This window comes from Grus americana, chromosome 2 (assembly GCF_028858705.1).
Source record: "Grus americana isolate bGruAme1 chromosome 2, bGruAme1.mat, whole genome shotgun sequence".
Taxonomy (NCBI): Eukaryota; Metazoa; Chordata; class Aves; order Gruiformes; family Gruidae; genus Grus; species Grus americana.
In genome coordinates, this window is record NC_072853.1 from 56,165,794 (window position 1) to 56,184,919 (window position 19,126).

General features: G+C 41.6%; 1 long non-coding RNA gene across 1 annotated transcript in view; it reads right to left on the reverse strand.

Annotated features, from left to right (window-relative positions):
• LOC129202186 (uncharacterized) overlaps window positions 1–19,114 on the reverse strand; it is a 30,759-nt gene extending 11,645 nt beyond the window's left edge. Inside the window, exons 1-2 of the long non-coding RNA XR_008575649.1 lie at window positions 18,916–19,114; window positions 17,778–17,892 (exon numbers count right to left, since the gene is read on the reverse strand). This is a non-coding gene — a long non-coding RNA (uncharacterized LOC129202186). The remainder of the gene's footprint in view (window positions 1–17,777; window positions 17,893–18,915) is intronic.
• Window positions 19,115–19,126: the final 12 nt, after the last annotated feature.

Genomic DNA, 19,126 nt, shown 5'->3' on the forward strand with positions numbered 1-19,126 from the left:
GTCCATGTCTTTCTTATGTTAAAGATGAAATACATTGGCTGATGCTTTAATACCCTGAGAATACTATTCACTGCTGATTAAGTCAACAGATTTTTTTTTAGGAAGTGAGTATTTTTCTCAGACAGATATCTGCCCCTCTCATCCTCACATTGTCTCTGAAAGCAATGAGGGCATCTCCATAATTTCCCTTCCTGTTCTCTATTGTGGCTTTACCTGTTGAGCCCATGTTGATGTAATTTCTGTGTTCTGAGCCACTGTTTTGTGCTTTATCACTTAAGACTTTCAAGTATCATTACTTGAGTCACAGACTGTAAATTTCACAATATAGCAGTGATACATTTGAACACCACAGATAAAATTTATTGTGTTTTATTTTCATTTATACTGAATTCATTGAAATTGTTAACTTTTGAGCATGCAAAGAATATACTGTTACATTTCTATTTACGAGGCATTGCTATTGTTTTCAATATTAATATTCTATGGTTTAATCATAAAACAATTTTAAAAAGACATTTTTCCTCCATTTAAATCTGCAAAGATTTGTGGATTTTAATCTAGAACAAGATCAAGAGATTTTTACTGTGTTGTATCTTTTTTCCAGTTGTCTCCATGATACACCAACTGTAATGATAATTTGTCCTGTGCATCCCAAAACATCACTTGCCAAAGAGCAATAGAGCAGATTGCATGCTCCAACTGGCCAAGCCACTTTTGTCATTTTAAGTTGCAATGACAAGTTTTTAAACAGAAATAAATGGAACAACATATGTAACATATTTATCATGTTCTTTATCCTTATCCTTCAGATATTAAAAAATCCATTCTTCTTGTAACTATATAGCAGGATATGAAAAAGTCCATGATAGGATTTACCAAAGATAAACACGGGAGAGGGCTGTAACATCTCAAAGGCACTGCCCAGTGCAGCAAGTCTGCTCCAGATCACAAGATGCTGCTGCAGCCACTGTGCTTCCTCCTGTTCCCACTGCAGCAACACCAGGGCCCGGACGCCCTTGTGCAACCTGTGCTGCACAGTGGGTAGAAGACCCAGCTGGTTGCAAAGTGCTCCACTGGGTTTTCTGCAGAAGTGAGTGTATGTTTCCTTTTGTCTTATCCCCACTAGAGACACCAATTTCTTGTTTCTAATCACACTCTGACAGCACTTTTCCTGGCGCTGCTGGGAGTGCTGGCATTGCTGGACTGGCAGTGTTTTCACCGCTGTGCCACCGAGTTCAGTTCTGAGCCAGGTGAGCAGGAATAGAGCCCAGTTCCCCAATGTTTCCCATGGATGCACCGGTGATGCTGCACGCTCTGGGGCAGAAGCTGCTGACAGCGGCTAGGTGTCACAACCATGCTAAGTCCATAGGTACAAATGAAAGGAGAAGCTAACAAACTCAGCACAGCCTATCTTGCAAAGGGCTGCTGGAGAGTGAAGAATCTTGTTGTTCTTCTCCATGTTTGTGAAGTATTTTCAGCAGGTACATGGCTATGACAGGTGAGTGAACAAAGGGTAGAAGCAGAGGCAGGCATCCCAGGAGGAGTATAGAGTCTGTCTGATCATGCAGAGATAGGGTTAGAAAAGCCAAGGTTGTCTTGGAGTTGGGTCTGGCAAGGGATGTGAAGGACAATAAGAAAGGATTCTCCAAGTGCATAAATAGCAAAAAGAAGCCCAAGGGCCTTCATGGCCCGCTGCTGAATGTGGCAAGGGAACTGGTGACAAATGATACAGAGAAGGCTGAGGTACTCGATGCCTTCTTTGCCTCAGTCTTTACCAGGAAAACCATCTTTCAGGAATCCCAGGCACCTGAGACCAGAGCAAAAGTCTAGGACAAGGAAGACTTACCCTGGTGGAGGAGGAAAAATTTAGGGAGCACTTAAACAAACTGGATATATGTAACTGCATGGGGTCTGACAGGCTGCACCCACGAGTGATGAGGGAGCTGGCTGACATTCCAAGGATTGATTATCTTTGAATGGTCATAGCAACCGGGAGAGGTTCCTGAAGACCAGAAGAGAGCAAATATCATTCCTGTCTTCAGGACGGCAAGAACCAAGATCCAGGGAACTACAGGCTAGTCAGCCTCACCTCAGTCTCTGGGAAGGTGATGGAAAAAATCTTCCTGGAAAGCACTTCCAAATATGTGAAGGACAAGAAGGTGATGGGGAGTAGTCAGCAAAGATTTACAAAGGGGACAACATGCTTGGCCAACCTGATAGCCTTCTACAATGATGTGACTGGCTTGGTGGACAAGGGAAGAGCAGTGGACACCGTTAACCTTGACTTTATTAAAGCCTTTGACATCAACTGCTGTAACAACATCATAGACAAGGTGATAAAATACAGGTTAGAAAAGTGGACAGTGAGGTGGATTGAAAGATAGCTGAATGACCAGGTCCAGAGGGTTGTGATCTGTGGCCCAAAGTCCAGTTAGAGGCAAGTCACTAGTGGCACAACTCACAGGGCTCAATACTGGAGCCAATACTCTTCAACATCTTCATTCATGACCTTGACAATGGGACAGAGTGCACCCTCAGCAAGTTCACAGATAATCAGATAATACAAAACAAGGAGGAGTGGCTGATACACCAGATGTTTGTGCCACTGTTGAGGGACTTCGACAAGAGAACTGGGCAGAGAGGGGAAACAGAATGCCACATACGGGGAGGAATAATCTCAGGCACCAGCACACACGGGGGGCAACTGGCTGGAAAGCAGCTTTGCCAAGAAAGACGTTGGGTTCCTGGTGGATAACAAGCTGACCATGAGCCAGCAATACACCACTGTGGCAAAAAAAGGCCAACAGTGTCCTGGGCTGCATTAGGAGGAGTGTTGCCAGAAGGTAAGGTTATCCCTTCTCTGTATTCAGCACTGGTGAGACCACAACTGGAGTGCTGAGTCCACTTCTGAGCTCCCCGGTACAAGACAGAAATAGACTTACTGGAGCAAGTCCAGCTAACAGCCATTAAGATGATGAAGGGACTGCAGCATCTCTCATATGAGGAAAGGTTGAGAGAGCTGGGACTGTTCACCCTAGAGAAGAGAAGGCTCAGGGGATCTTATCAATTTATATAAATAACTTATGGGAAGGAGTGAAGACAACAGAGACAGGTTCCTGTCAGTGGTGCCCAGTGACAGAACAAGAGGCAAAGGACACAAATTAAAACACATGACATTCCATCTGAACGCAAGAAAACACTTTTTTACTGTATGGGTGGTCAAATATTGGAGCAAGTTGCCCAGAGAAGTTGTGGAGTCTCCATCTGTGGAGTTCTTCAAAGCCTGTCAGGACATAGTCCTGGGCAACCTGCTCTAGTGAGCAGCGAGGTTGGACCAGATAGTCCCTTCTAACCTCAACTGTCCTGGGATTGTGTAGCAATGGATATAACCTGCCTGGTCCATCCCGCAGATCTACAGATCCTTTTTTGTTCCAGTACCACCTAAAATGGGCCATTTTCATCAGATTAAGTTTTGCAACAGATTGTAACTGGAGGTTACCCTTCCAGTGAAGAGAGTGGTCAGGGTGTTATGAGTAGTAGGGAAGGAATCAGCCATGACTACCAGTTTAATCCAGCCATTTCAGTGTCTAATACATCATCTCGCTTGGTGTTAATCAACAGACACAGTCTATCCCATGATTTCACATGGGCAATCAAACAGTGGTCACATTATAACAAATCAGAAGATCTCCACTAGCATTGTCTGTAACCTTATCTCACCCCTGTGAAAGATGATTCACCTGAAGGGCAGTAACAAAAGAGGCCAGCTCGGCAACAAGAGCCCTTTATGAGTATCCTGGACAGGGTTAGGGCTGAAGAACTTTAAGGCAGACCTTTTATCATAGTAATTTTGCTGGACTGCTCCACAGGGAGCTGTAGAGCAGACTAGGGAGTCTCAGAGAGTAGACACTTCAGGATCGGTAAGTTTATAAATACTTTCCCTGAACCAAAGTCCCCATTCAGAACACCGCTAAACTTTAGGAAAGTCTAGATCCCATTTTATGCGGCTTAGGACCATTTCTTATTAGAGCTGGGAAGACTAGATATAAATCTCTGTCCAAAACAGTAATCCTCTTATATTTCATTACTAGCAGCACAAGCCTCTGTGAAGTGGTCTCTTTCAAAACCATAATAACAATGGGTTGTGGCTAAGCTAAGCTCTCTATCCCAAGTTCAGTCACAGGCAAACCCACTAACACATTAAATCTGTGCCTGCCTTTGATTTATTAGTACTCCCTAAGCCTTTCTGCAGTCAGGTACTGGGTCTGAAACAGCAGCTAGCAGCTGAGAGGGAAGGAAAAAGAGATTCTAGCATCACATCTCTGCTATGCCTGACTATGGGAGCACTTCATTTCAGGACATGTTATCTTAACAAGCTGCTGAAGATAGTTGAAACTAATCCGTTTTTTTGCCTTGCTATGAATTGGATAGTGTGTAACTCATAGCTGAGAGCGGGTAACTGACTACAAGAGCTCTTCTACTCCATCTAGGGGAAAATTAAAACAGGTGAATTTAAACTAATCTGTTTGATTTTTGTCCTCACGTGGAACAGAAATGCTCACGCGAGCAATTACTGAAGTGCTGCTATCAGCCATGACTAATAGATGAGGAGCAGCTAAGGACAGTTTCTGACTTTCTTCTCTGGGTTCCGTGTGTCCTGGTCTGCTCAGCAAGAATGGAGGACTCAGTCTTAGATGCTGACCCTGCTTCTTCCACTGCATTCTTAAATTTGCACTTAAGTTTCAAGGGGAGTTCAACTAGACTAGAGTAGTCAAGTTAGACTAGTGTCTTTGTCTTTTGGGTGTCCAGGACATGAAGTGTCCTGTGCTGGGACTGTGTAGACCTACCCAATGTCTCCCCAAAAATGGCCACTGCCTTTAAAAGAACTGAAGTTTGGTTTAGCCTTTGCTACAGGCAGGGATGTTCTGGTTTTTGGCAATAACCTATGAGATGAAGGACAAAAATACAAAAGTTTGGTACTTCATCTTTAGCAAAGTCAGTGCATAGTTCTTGGGAGATGGCCCTTCCTAGTAGACACTTCTGACTGTACCTGTTTAGGCCTATTACTGCACACAAGTTTGTGGTTGATACTTTTATTTGGTATGTCTTTTTCACATGCATATGTCTCCCCACATTTTTGTACATATGCAAATCTTCATTTCCAACGAGCAAACCTGTATATTGGTCAAGTAACAGCTATGTACATAATTTTTGTAAATAAATGGAAGTTTGGAACATGCTTATCTTCTTTTCAAAAGAACAGTAGGGAACAAAATAGTACAAAATAAGAACAAATGCTTCATTTTTTTCACTCAAAAGTGGTATAAATTGTTTTGAAATTATTCTTCAGCTAAAAATGTGTATTGGGTTTGTGTGGCAAGGGTTTGCTAGCAGTGGGGCTACAGGGGTGGCTTCTGTGAGAAGCTGCTAGAAGCTTCTCCCATGTCCAACAGAGCCAATGCCAGCCGGCTCCAAGACGGACCTGCTGCTGGCCAAGGCCGAGCCCATCAGTGATGGTGGTAGCACCTCTGGGGTAATGTATTTAAGAAGGGGGAAAAAAGCCTGCACAACACCAAGAGCAATTGCAGCCAGAGAAAGAAATGAGAATATGTGAGTAACAACTCTGCAGACACCAAGGTCAGTGAAGAAGGAGGGGCAGGAGGTGCTCCAGGCACCGGAGCAGAGATCCCCCTGCAGCCCATGGTGAAGACCATAGTGAGGCAGGCTGTCCCCCTGCAGCCCATGGAGGATGATGGGGAGCTGGGATTCCACCTGCAGCCCGTGGAGGACCCCATACCAGAGCAGGTGGATGCCCGAAGGAGGCTGTGACCCCATGGGAAGCCCGCGCTGGAGCAGGGTCCTGGCAGGACCTGTGGACCCGTGGAGAGAGGAGCCCACACTGGAGCAGGTTTGCTGGCAGGACTTGTGACCCCATGGGGGACTCACACTGGAGCAGTCTGGTCCTGAAGGTCTGCACCCCATGGAAGGGACCCACGCTGGAGCAGTTTGTGAAGAACTGCAGCCCGTGGGAAGGACTCATGTTGGAAGAGTTCATGGAGGACTGTCTCCCGTGGGAGGGACCCCAAGCTGGAGCAGGGGCAGAGTGTGAGGAGTCCTCCCCCTGAGGAGAAAGGAGTGGCAGAGACAACATGTGGCGAACTGACCCCATCCCCATTCCCCGTCCCCCTGTGCCACAGCGGGGGAGGAGGTAGAGAAATTGGGAGTGAAGTTAAGCCTGCGAAGAAAGGAGGGGTGAGGGGAGGTGTTTTAAGATTTAGTTTTATTTCTCATTCCTCGAGTCTGATTTTATTGGTAATAAATTAATTTTCCTGAGTTGAGTCTATTTTGCCTGTGATGGTAATTGGTGAGTGATCTCTCCTTGTCCTTATCTCAACCCAGGAGCCTTTTGATGTATTTTCTCTCCCCTGTCCAACTGAGGAGGGCAGTGATAGAGCAGCTGTGGTGGGCACCTGGCCTCCAGCCAGGGTCAACCAACCACAAAATGCCATTGAGTTCTTGTGCCATCGCACTCAGCATCCACATAAAAAATACACTGTTAACTTGTCCCAGGTGGGCATGGCTATTTACTGTTGAACATTTAAGCGAGTGCTATTATATTCTAGTTGCTTCCTGTAAGCAAATAACGCCACGCAGGAAAAAAACACGAATGCATTTGGTATTGTCAGGGTGGTTAAACTGTTTCTCCTCAGCTCCAACAGCACTGCACACAGGTCTGTGCCAATGAACTTGCTCCCAGTCAGAGCTCAACAACTATCTTTAGTACCAGCTCTGGATTTTTTGATCATTTTTGTTGTTAGAGAGCCATCTTGTGGTGCATCTTATTAACAATTAAATAATAAAAGTCTACTACAGTTCAGAAATTGTGGTCCACAAAGACTCTGGTGGTTTTGCATCTTCCATGTATCCGCTCTTCTCAAAGCTCCTTTTGAAATGGAAATAACCTAATCTGAAATTGCACCTCTAAGTCATAGCAATATTTGTTAGGGACTGGGGAAGAGGATATATTTCTCTTTCCTTTTTAAAAGACTGAATTGAAAGGGTTTGGAGTACAAACAAATAGCTACAATTTACAGCACAGATTTATCCCTTCCCTAACAGCTGATGTATTGATCAAGGCAGGAGGCAGGTGGTCTAGCTTTATTAATGTGATATACATAGGTTTTTTGCAGCCATAAGACTTACTAAATAATCTGGAAAACATTTAAATTCAAGTAATACCTGTTGTTACTGGAGTTATATAAAAAATTGATCTTTAAAAATAGCAAAAGCACATATCAAAATGTCATATGGGATGCTTGCAGATTACGAGTTTTCAGTGGCAGGTACATTTTACATCACACTTAAAATTCCTGTTTTCAAATCTGTGGTTAACTGAAAAAAAGATAGACCCACCTGAACCAAAGTCAATAAAACAATTCAGAAACTGCTTTGAATTTTGGTAGATTTCCCCTTCCATAAGATGCAAATCCTCACACAGTGCTAAATAACAAAATAATGCAGCGTGCAAAATGTTACTGAGCCTCTGAAAAACCACTGTTCAGAGGAAAAACAAAACCCAAGTTTTTCCATAAAACAGAATGCCTCTATGCATTGAGTTTTCTCTCTGCGGCTTTGAATAAGACTCTAACATTTTTCCTGTATGTATATAACTGTTCTTTTGTCCATTAATAAGCTATAATTATCTATTGTCCCTTCATTGAAAGGAAAAAAGCACTGTGTAGCCAAAGATCATTACTGGTCCATGCTCTGCTATCAGTGAAGTCAGTGAAAATGAAAAGGTAATTACAGAGGGTCTTTAGAATAGTATACAATGATTAGCATCTTTTCTAAAAAATTCAGGTTCAAATTTTAAAAAGCACAGTATTATGCAATTGCCTGTGTGGGACTTAGTTAATCTCCTCTGCTCACCTTATCTGATATTTGTTCTAGGTGCACAACAGGCTTTCATATGAAGAAGGTCATGAGAAAAGGACCATTTAAGAATCAAATGGGGAAGGGAAAGCACAAGGAAAAGGACCAAGGATGGGTCAACCCTGAAGAGAAACTCTGCTTTCGGACACAAACTGGAGAACAGACAGATTCATTCTCAGAACAATGCTGAATACTTTTAGCTCAGACTTTTTCTAACCAAGTAATGAACAGTCCACAAGTGAAGTTATGAACATGGGCCACTGGTAGAAAGGCATTCTGCTTTCTTTCAAACTCCCTAAAAGTTAGAAGCCAATAATCCAAGCAGACATAGCCACGACATTGCTCTGTACCCTTCTGTATCCTTCAACCATATCTCCGCATTCTTTTCATAGCATAGGTATGAAAAATGAAGACAATATTCTAGTAATGCTGTTACTGTTGATATGTGTACTGGCTAAGTCACTTTGCCATTTCCCTTTGCTCCTTCTTCTTAAAACCTAGCCTTAATGCTTGATTTTGAGATGATCATCTACAGTGAACTTTCAACTCTTCGAGACACTCATCTACCAAGACAAAGAGTAAGCAAGTCTACACCACGCAGTCAGACATACCCGAGGCAGCTCCTAGAGTTAATTGGAATACGAAGGACAGCATAGCCAAAATCACGTGCCAAGACCAAGTAGCCCCGCTGAAGAGTACTCAGCGCCGGCTCAGATTTTGCTGTGCCCCGTAATGACTCGTAGTTATAGATGTGGCTCTTCTGAATCACAGTTCTTTGGACTGGGTAATTGCATTTAATTAGGTAACTAAGTCCTCTCTGTAAAGCAACTTGTATTCATTATCTACTTCCTGGTCGATCTTTATGTCATTTTTAAACCATCCAGGTGAAGATTCTGTATCATCATCTACACAATTGATTTTAAAAAGAGTGTTGAAGTACTTTAATGACCCCTTTGGAACCTGCTGGAGACACCCAGCTCTGTCAACCTGGTATCAGTTGCATTTCAAGGCCTTTCAGTAATCCAGTTTTAAATCTATATGCTGTGCACGCTGGTTGTCCTGCATAAATCACATCTTTTATTCAGAATGTGCAGGATTATATCAAACCCACTGGAGAAATCCAACACTACTGTATCGATATAACCACCTTGTTCCATCAGATCCACTGTTCACTATAAAATAAATGTAATGAGTTTGTTTGGAAAGAGACATCTACCTTCCATAAAATTATGTTGATTGACAGTTTAAATTTATAATTTTAACAAAATTAACTGGTTCGTTACTCTCTACGGGATTTAAGCAAGTAAGCAGATCCCTGAGTTTCCTTCACTTTCTCTAGAACAATGCTGGAAATCCTCACTGGATTGTCTTCAGATTTCCAAGATCCTTTGAAAATTAGTGTTATTTAATATCACTTCAAGAATAACAGCATATAAATTACTGATACAAATATATTTAACTTTAGAAGATGCTACCAGATATTCTCCTTTTTACCTTCCTGAAGTAAATATTCTGTTCTATCCAGAAAATGAGATGTTTGTTAATGGTGATCTTATCATCACTGTCATAAAGAAGCCAGCTTCACTACAAATAAAGGTCTACATCTTGTAACTTGGACAACTGTGTGATCAGACACAAGCTTGGCATTTACACACTAATCTCTGAACATTGACATTCACTAAGCGGGTTCTTTGGTCAAGCTTGCCACGTGTAACTGAAAATAACATCGTTAAATAGCTGATGGGTTTTCAGGAATTTGGAATTTAAAGCTTGGACACCACACAGCTGGTCACTGTTCATTGGGGAAGGCTCTGCCACCAGTATCTCTTCAGTACCCCAGACATGATTTAAAGCTGTTTTTCTGGCAGATCTCCTGAAAAAGGGAATGATGCAAACAATTAGAGTCTTCCCCACATCATGCTTATTTATACTGCTAGGAGACAAAATGTGCACTACAATAAAGTAGTGACATGGACCAGATGAGCCTGACTGTTCCCACCTCCAGTAGATACCATTTTTCTTTTGACCACATTTGTATAAATGTCACACAATGCTGCCAGTGTGAATAGCTGACACCAAGTCTCTTGCTCTGCAAAACTAGAGAACATCTGCAGCAGAGAACACTGTGACTGTATGGCCCCGAACCTGGCAGTGGCTGTGAAAAACAAGGGTTTCAGAAACACGGATGGGAATGTCGTGCCTGTTCCACACAACTGGCAGCAGCCTGCACTTCCTCGCCAATGCTTAAAGTAAAAGAACAGCCAAAGCACTGATGGATGAGGCCTCGCTACACTGAAATTAGAGGTGAAAAAAAATAACCTCCCATTAGCTTAAAAGGATTTGGGATTTCCCGCTGATAAATATAACATGGAGTGTGTTTTGATTCACATTACGTCTTCTGGATCATAACATCATTCTGGGATATATAATTTGCACCTTGCAATTAAAGAGAGGGGAAACTGAAGGCTGAACGTGCAGGGTTTTATGGTTTCTAAACTTTGCTTCAGAATCTTACCCAAGCTCTTACCACTAGCCCGCTCCCTCGGACATTCCATCACCTGACTACATATTCCCTTAAGACAATTTTTATATGAGGTATTAATAGATATTTTACAGAACTGATTAATCTCTTCACCTAGGCTACTAATTTACTATATTTTACTGTTTACTTGAGCTTTATTATTTTTTTCCAGACCTTGAAAACAATGTGAGAATAGCTTATTCTTAGGGTCACTTTACTGACATGGAGAGAACAATTGTTCTTTTGCAATTTTTTATCTAAATCTTTGCAAAAAAACTTTTCATAATGCTCAGTCTGCTTTTCAACATTAGTTTCGCATCTCTGTTATTCTTCCTACTGAAAAAATGGTCTATTTGAGTCAAAGGAAGAATGAAATGTCATCTCTTCTTCATTAGAAAAAGAGCACAGCGGTATCAAACACACATAGTAGCAATAACCCTGCTTTCTGCATACTGCACACTTTATTTTGATGTTTCATTTATCGTAATATGCTAATATAGACACACTATCCATGCCCTTTACTTCTATTTCTTGTCCCATATTTATTTTTAAACCAGTACATCTTCTAGAAGATAGGAATACAGGTTGGTTAAGCAGAACCAAATCACAAAGGTTTCCAAGCCATTTCAAGCAACCATGAGCTTCCATTTGTCTGGGGATAGGTGACTCACATGTTGTGATTGCTGTTGGAATTTCACTCCTAAGCATATTTACAACTATCATGGACAGACTTGTTTAAAGCTAGAGCTTTGTATTCTTTCTTTCTTTCTATTATAACGATGCAGAAAAACTTTCTTCTTCTATTCCTGCCTGTCCTTAATCTGCAGTCGCATGTACAGAATTAGCAGGTAATGAAGTATATTAGGAAGGATTGAGTGTTAACTGTAAGAATTCAGCTCTTCATGTGTTATTTAAAAAACAATAGATGTCACATTTAAGATGATAATGAGCATCAGAGCTAAAGTGAGATTAGAAACTTTTAAGTGAACCTTAATTAGATTTTTCAATTTTCTGTAATTGCCTGACTGTAAATCCCTCCTATGCTAGTCAGACCAGAATAGGAGAGGGCTTTTTCTGTTTTCCTTTCCTAAAACATTGGAAAGGCTTTTTGCAGGATTTTCTTGATACCTTTCATTCACCATGTCAGTAATTGAGGGCTCAAAACTAAGTGGCCGAGGAAATGCTTATCCTAACTTAAGCCCTCTACCATATTTTTAGCTTTATTCTCAGTTGTTCAGACTACACTGGGAAGCAAAAGGCCTCAAATTCAGTTTGATACTAAGAATAATCCACATATTTCATTCACTCTAAGAGACTGTGAGGTTTGCTGCAGTGAATAGGCAGCACCTAGTGGTCTTGAAATGCACAAACAGTTCAAGTTCTTGAAATAAACATTTCATGGACTAAAAGCAAGTGTTGGTTTTCATATGTGTATCTCTGTGCATGCGTAAGCATGTGTGTGTTTGTGTGTTTGCATGGGAGAGAAAACATTCCATATCTGACTTGCTCTGTGATCTAGCTCTTCATTTGGAGGGAATTTATCCTTTAGTATTTCACAGACAAATACAAGGAAGAAAACAAACTCTTGAGTTTTTAAAAGCCATTGGTTACAAAAGAGCCAACCCATATAAAGACCCCACAAATTTTACAAAAAATCTGCTATTCTTTATAGTGAGTAAAGTAATGCCTTCATCTAATTGTAACCCTTCCATTTTAAATTCAAGGCTTCCAAGTTGATCATAATAATTAGCAATATTGACTATCAAACCTCAGAATTTATTTCTGTTTAAATGAATCAAACATTTGAAAGCTATCCAACAAATAGCTCTCTGGAATTGCTAGGAAAAGCATAGCACTAAAAGTAAGGAGGAAACTTGGTCAGTTAAGCTTATTAAAACAATCTGAGCTCCATAAGATTGCATACCTTGAAGGTATGTTTCAAGTTTTATCATATTACAGTAGTCAGAGATTATTGAATCATTAGCTTTAATTTTATTCTAAGAATTTGTTTGTAGATCCATTTATCTGCAGGATTTATTTTTTGCTCTCTACTGAGCTTCTCACTTCAATAGCAGATATATTAAATCTAAGACTATTTGAAGTATTGCTACAAACAGGGCTGAGGTAAATATGCTTGCATCAGCAAAACCACTCCATACATTTTTTAGTGTTCTTCTGAACTTTATTGGAAACTTCAACCCAAAAAAGAAGTACCCACTGGTTTGATTCCATAGAAGTCAATGAACACAGTCTCTGTTTCCATGTAGGGGTATCAGGAAAGGCCATCACATGGGTGGACCAAGAGAAGAGTGGGAATTGCTTTGAACACTGGTGACCAGAAGCTGCAGTAGCCATTCAAGCCACTTACTGCCCATGGATGGACTTCTCTCTTCTCCCTCACTACATCCCACAGTCCATCTGGAGTAAGCCAGCTTTACCTGCATGGACAGATGGATGGATGGATTGATGGATGGATGGATGGAGTGAGTTTCATATTTCTTAGACGTGTACTGCCATCTTCTTTTACGAAGAATCTCTTGTTACATTTAAAACAAATACAGAACTGGAAAGCTGAATGTAAAGCATGACAACAGAATAAAGGCAAAATCTGAAGCCACTGTGTAACTATGAAGCCATTCCACTCAAGTCAAGGAAGAGAAAACCTTTGTGATAATAATTCTCTGTGAACCGAGGAATTCAGCAAAATATAATTCTAAAACACCCTTTCACTGGGGATGGAGAGCTGCTTGCCTTCACAGAACAGACCAGAGTTCCCGTGCAGACCACACAAACCCATGGCAATAGCTAAAGGGTATTAGGTGTTCTGCATCTTCAAATTTGTTAAAAAGTGAGGGCTAAGTGAGTCCCTTGTCTAACCTGTGTCCTGCTTATTTCCTTCCAGCTCTCCCAAGGGTCTCTGCATATGTAGAAATCAATCCTGATCCCAGGAAGATGTAGAAAGCTGTTCACTCCTGCATGAAGAAAGGTATGGGTTACATGCGTATAGCCTGTTCTCTATGTGCATGATCTGCATGATATGTCAAAGGAAACCTATTCAGAAGTGACAGTGATCAGAATACACCCCATTAACTCTCAAATTAATGGTACTAGTAAAAGGTCTCTCCCTCACATAATATGCTTTTATTGTCTTTGTACAAATTTTAAGGTACAATCAGGAGGCCAGCTCATACTATTGATTTTTAACCAAACTCCCCACGGAAATCAATGAAGACACCTGCTTAAAATCAATAGTACAATAAAGAATCTGCAGAGCAGTTTACAGTAGGACTTTTTCTAATTTTTGTTTGTTTTCTTCTTTGATTTAATCATACTCAATCTGACATGTTGATACTGGATGATAAATATCCCACGCTTGTATGGAATTTGTCAAAAATGAGAACAATATGGATGCAATAATGCTAATATTGAATTTTCAGGGAAAAAAAGATATTAAGGAACTAAACCAGGGTGTGATATCACTCAAAATTGCTATCCTTTTAAATCCTCAAATGGGTTCTGATGGCCTAGGAAAATGGTTCTTTCAGTTCATTCACACAGTAAATAAAATATTCAAGTCTGGAAGGGAACAAATATTAAAAAGGGGAGGTATTTGTCAAAATAAAAACAGTTTAGAAAGTATATCTAAAATTCACATGGGAATCACAGTTGACCACCCAAGAAAAGAGGGGAAAATATTCAGAGTAGATGAAGTTTCTGAAAACAGGGGAAAAAAAAGTAATTGTTTATTTCCACCAAAGAAAAAACTTGCATACAGATCCAGAGTGTTAATATCTTTTCACAAATTTAGAGCATAGAAAAAGGAGCAATGAAGTTAACAGAAGCCACTGAGTTAATTTATATTTGAGAAGAGATTGTTTTAGGATGTTAATCTGGGAGGAATCTGCATTCTGCTATGGGCCTTGAAGAAGCTGTATAAAACTTTGTACTCCACGGGGAAGAGAGATGTCAGCTATACCCCTGTGCTTAGCATTTCTTGCTAGCTCAAGACTACTATTTCTTGGATTACTCTTCTGAAGTGATATAACTTTTCCAATGCATTATAGCACAAGCCTTGAAATCTTGCTCTTAAACTCTACTCTGGCAGCGTACACATGTAAGCTTGCAGTCCCTATCTTGTGTTCATTTTGACTGCCATTGTCTTAAAAATTGTTCTGCCACCCTTTCCAAAACAGCAAATTCCAACCAGTTCATGAAGGAAATCCTCAAGACTTAATACATAAAATAACCATCTAAAAATTTTCAAAGCAGTCTAAAACAGTACAGAGCCAAAAATATCAGGGCCTCAGTTTCCCATCTGTAATAGGGGCATAATGCTATCCCTTTAGACGTGTACCGAAAAGAGAAATTAATTAGAAGAGTAACATAGTTCAGATGTTATAAGTATTGCAGAACAGACTGTGAGAAAGATTGATTAAAGAGACATCTAAATTAACTATACTGCTGTACTCAGTTGAGTAGCAAGAGTGCCTTCCACTGGAACGATGACTGGTCTGTCAATATTCCATCAATATCCTTTAAGCTCAGAGAGACTGGGTTTGACAGCCATGGAGGCTGATCTAGCCAATCAACCCTGCTCTCACCCCTCTCTCCGAAAGAATACTTCATGTATTTTCTTTTAAGTATTTCTCTTGAAATAAATTCAACCTGGATCAAACCTAGAAGAGTACAAGACAGCAGAAGGCAAAAGAAACTGCATGAGAAGAAAAATAGTTTAGCATTTAGGGGCATATACAAAAGGCTCTACAGTGGAAATCAACTGTACAGACACAAAGCGACATCTCCAAACAGCTCATCACATTGAAGCAGGTCTCCTTTCACGTTTCTAAACATGAACACATGTACTAGCTGCCCTAAGAGTATCTGGACTGTAGAGGAAGGATGGAAATACTAACTACGATTTTCCTTAAGAACACAGCTTGAAAATGTATTAAAATAGTCTTTTTTTCCATACATCTACTTACTAACAAAATGAGAGGTTTGGGGGCTTTTTTTTCCCTCCCCTTTCTTTCTTCGCTTCAGAAGCAAAGAAGGTCAGAAGCTCTTTTTCTATTTCAACCATGCTGTGGTACCGATCCTGTGAGCTCTGCCCCAAGTTTTTTTCTGCTGGCCAATACCAATTTAATTTGTAATGAAAACGTTGCCACTCAGACTACACTACCTACTAGCATATTGATCATTTTTCACCAATTATAAGGAAATCAAAATCCCACCTCTTTCTCTGCTTTTTGAGCTAGGTTGTTGGGGTTTTTTTTCCATGTTGATCTTGTATTTGTGTACATAAATGAGTTGAAGTGTAGGCCAGGGTATCCATAAAAGTTGTACAGCTTTACCAAAACTTTTTTATACAGTAAATCAGTACATTCTTCTCATGTAGTTATGATTCTACTGATGCACATACACTTAATATATCATACATACAGCCTCCCATTTAGGGAAAGTGTATGAACCATACCAAGATAAAAGTCTTTATAACAGTAAAAGAGTATTCACATCATGAAAGGTAACATTATTTTGGTTTAAAAAAATGATGCCCTCAGTCAAATAGATTCAAGCACAGCTATTGGGAAAAAAAACACCATGACAAAACAACAAAAACCTGCAATAAAAATGCTTGTTCTCTTTGTAGTGAAATAGTTGAGGGTATGACAAACTCATTTCTGCAGTACTGCAGTTTGTCCCAATGCTTGTTATTCTGCCTGAGATTTGTAGTTCGATCTTGACAAACAAGGACATATTGGCTCTACTGGTTGGTTTGGGTTGATAGCAAGTCTTTGGGTCTATTGATTTGGGTTGATGGCAAGTTGAATATGAGTCAACAGTGTGCCCTGGCACCCAATGGGCCAATTGTGTCCTGGGGCGCATCAAACACAGCAGAGCTTGCTGGTGAGGGAGGTGATTGTCCCACTGTGCACCACACTGGTGCAGCCCCACCTCAAGTATCATGTGCAGTTTTGGGTGCCTCAGTATAAGAAGGACATCAAACTATCAGAGTGTGTCTAGAGGAGGGAGACCAAGATGGTGAAAGGCCTTAAGGGCAAGACTTATGAAGAGCAGCTGTGGTCACTTTGTTTGTTCAGCTTGGAGAAGGTAACCTCATCACAGTCTACAACTCCCTCAAAGCGGGGCAGCAGAGAGGGAGGTGCTGATCTCCTGTCTCTGGTGACCAGCAATAGGAGAGGAGGAAATGGAATGAAGCTGTGTCAGGGGAAGTTCAGATTGGACATTAGGAAAAGGTTCTTCATTGATATGGTGGTCGGTCACTGGAACAGGGTCCCCAGGGAAGTGGCCACAACACCAAGCCTGTCAGAGTTCAAGGAGTGTCTGGATGACACTCTTAGTCATATGGTTTAGTTTTAGGTAGTCCTGCATGGAGCAGGGAGTTGGATTTGATGATCCTTATGAGGCCCTTCCAACTTGAGACATTCTATGATTCTATGATACTCAGTAGTTGACTATGCATGTCAGTGTTGGAAAGCTGAAAACAGATGCTGAAGGAAAAGTCTGGATCATAGAATCATAGAACTGTCCAACTCCTGGCTCCACACAGGCTCCACACAGGACCAGCTGAATCAGAGCATATGACTGAGCGCGTTATCCAGACGCTTCTTGAACGCACAACACTCAGTCAAGCTCGGTGCTATGACCGCTTCCCTGGGGAGCCTGTTCCACTGCCCGACCACCCTCTCAGTGAAGAACCTTTTCCTAATATCCAACCTAAACCTCCCCCGTCACAGCTTCATTCCGTTCCCACAGGTTCTATCACTGGTCACCAGGAGGAGGAGATCAGCGCCTGCCCCTTCGTTGTAGGCCGCTATGAGGTCTCCCCTCAGTCTCCTCTCCTCCAGGCTGAACAAACTAGCTAACAAGAAAAAATCTATGCATGCTTTTGCCTAGATGGCCCCATCAAACAGCCAGAGAGAAATAAAAAGGAAGAGTGGCAATGGCTGGTGACAGACTGCTAAACGTGACAGACTAGAGGCCCATATATGAATTCACTTCATATATGTGGGTTCTCTGCAGCTGTTGACTAATCAGGAAAAAGCTCTCCTGCTGCTCAAAACACAGACCACTCAAGACTACACAACTGAAGCCTGGTATTCACAGTTCAGTTCATTTAATGAGGGACTGAAAATGAATATTGATGTTGCTGAATATCTTTGTGCAGGTACACAAATAGAACGGTCAACCTAGATTCATTTGAATTACCTCGTTTGAAAGCGAGTTAGTAGGACATAATGTGTATGTGGAACTGGGGCTACTCTAATGACTGATAATGAATGTGGAGGAACAGTCTACAACATACCTAATCGTCTGCACAATTTAGGAAGAGCTGAGCAATCTTGAGCATCTACCAGAGTTACAGATGGGTCACAGCAAGTGCCTGATTTTGAAGAACATTATAATTCGAGAGGAAGGACCTAAGGGGGGGGGAAAAACCAACTCAAAATAAAAAGGTATCCTGTTACGATGCTCTAGTTGCTAGATTATTTCACTCTCAGTGATGGATTGCCCCTTCAAATACCTAATTATAGCATTACAGATAATCAGTAAGGAGAGGGTGGGGTGAGAGTAACACAAAAGAAGTGTTGGGATTGATTTGTGAAGCTTGAGGTTTTTTAAGGTTTAGACCACTCTACTTGTTTGAAGAACTGCCAATATTTCTGGTGATGAAAATTAGTGACAATTAAGAAAAATGCTAAACTAGTTCTAATTTTTTTTGTTTTTTGTTCTTAACAATATAGCCTTACTGTCAAACTGTGTTTCTTCAAGAAAATTAGTTCTTGAAAAAATCATTCCTGTACAGCAATGGTTTCCTATGTGTAAAGTCCAAATTTCCATTCCCTTATGGAATTTCCTTAGTTTACAAATAGTAGTGAGAATCTAGAAAATAGAACCAAATTTTCTCAAATACCCACTAGCTTTGGCTGCCCTCACCTCTGATGTTCAGAGGCATACTGGAGCTACCTGTAGATCTCGTTTAAAACAATGAATCCTTCCCACCTCTGGAAGCCAGGGCTGCGTCTTTTCCACTGGTTGTTGCTGACAAATCTGGATTCTGTGAACTCTAGGTCTTCAGTGCTTAGAGAGTAGACATTTCCTCAAAAATTACAGTGAGCAACACTCATCCCGATCATTTTCCTTCACATGATTTATGACATTATTTCCTCTAATGCCATTTTTCCTTTCCCTGGGAATTTGAACAACTGAGCTAGCATAGGTGGTTGTTATAAATAGGTGCAAGCATGTCATCTTGGTGCACAGGTATTAGGTTTGGATTTGATAGCGAAATCCATCCCCAGCCGACACCAGAACCGCGGGTGCTGCCGTGTGCCGGGGGCCCACCCGGGACTGTGGTCTGTTTGACTACTTGAAGGCAAATTTAGGGGAGAGCCTACTGCCCCGGCAGGGACAGCTCGCACTGGGCTTCGAGCAAGGCCTACCTGCCCAGGAGGCCGCAGTCCACCACAGACCACCTCAGCTTAAGCGACTGAGGCAACGCCGGCCAGCCCCGCTCCGGGCGGGCTCCGGGGCCGCCCTCCCCACCCCAGTTTCGGGGTGCACACAGGCGGGGCCCGGCAGGCAGGGCCGGGCAAGGCGGCGGGGACCCCCGGCCGGCCCAAGCCCGGGGGAAGGGCGGGGCGCTCGGCCGTT